At 41.9% G+C, this 549-nt stretch overlaps 1 protein-coding gene across 1 annotated transcript in view; it reads left to right on the forward strand.

The window, feature by feature from the left end:
* TBC1D19 (TBC1 domain family member 19) overlaps nucleotides 1-549 on the forward strand; it is a gene marked incomplete at its 5' end in the record, with an annotated part of 176,514 nt that overhangs the window by 58,732 nt on the left and 117,233 nt on the right. The window lies entirely within an intron of this gene.

The raw sequence follows: 549 nt of genomic DNA on the forward strand, positions 1-549 counted from the left end.
TAGTCAATTTCATGAGATAAAGTATATGTGAACTGCTGTATGGAAAGTGAATTTCCTCTGTAACCTTTCACCCAAATCACAATTAAAAAAGGGGGGGAAGACCAACTCTAAACTCCTTAGCTTTTACACTCCCTCTACTACAAAAAATTGAAGTGCAGTACTAGGCCCTTTGCCAATGGGTAGGGATTGGCATTTGAATTAGATGCTGTTGCTGCTGTTAAAGGATCTTGTATTCTAGCCAGATTCAACAGATGGATTTAGTATATATATATATATATATATGAAAAAAAACCCACTGCCATCGAGTCAATTCTGACTCATAGCAACCCCCGTTGGGTTTCCAAGTAGAAAATCTTTACAGAAGTAGATTGCCCAGTCTTACTTCTGTGGAGTGACTGGTGGTTTTGAACCACCAACCTTCTGGTTAGCAGTCAGATACCTTAGGCATTGTCCTACCAGAGCTCCTTTGTTGTTGTTGTTGTTATGTGCCGTCGAGTCGGCCCCGACTCATAGCGACCCCTCCTTGGGTTTCCGAGGCAGTATCACTAC

The sequence above is a fragment of the Orycteropus afer genome, unplaced genomic scaffold (genome assembly GCF_000298275.1).
Source record: "Orycteropus afer afer isolate SDZICR_OR568_19922 unplaced genomic scaffold, OryAfe1.0 scaffold00525, whole genome shotgun sequence".
NCBI classification, from domain to species: domain Eukaryota; kingdom Metazoa; phylum Chordata; class Mammalia; order Tubulidentata; family Orycteropodidae; genus Orycteropus; species Orycteropus afer.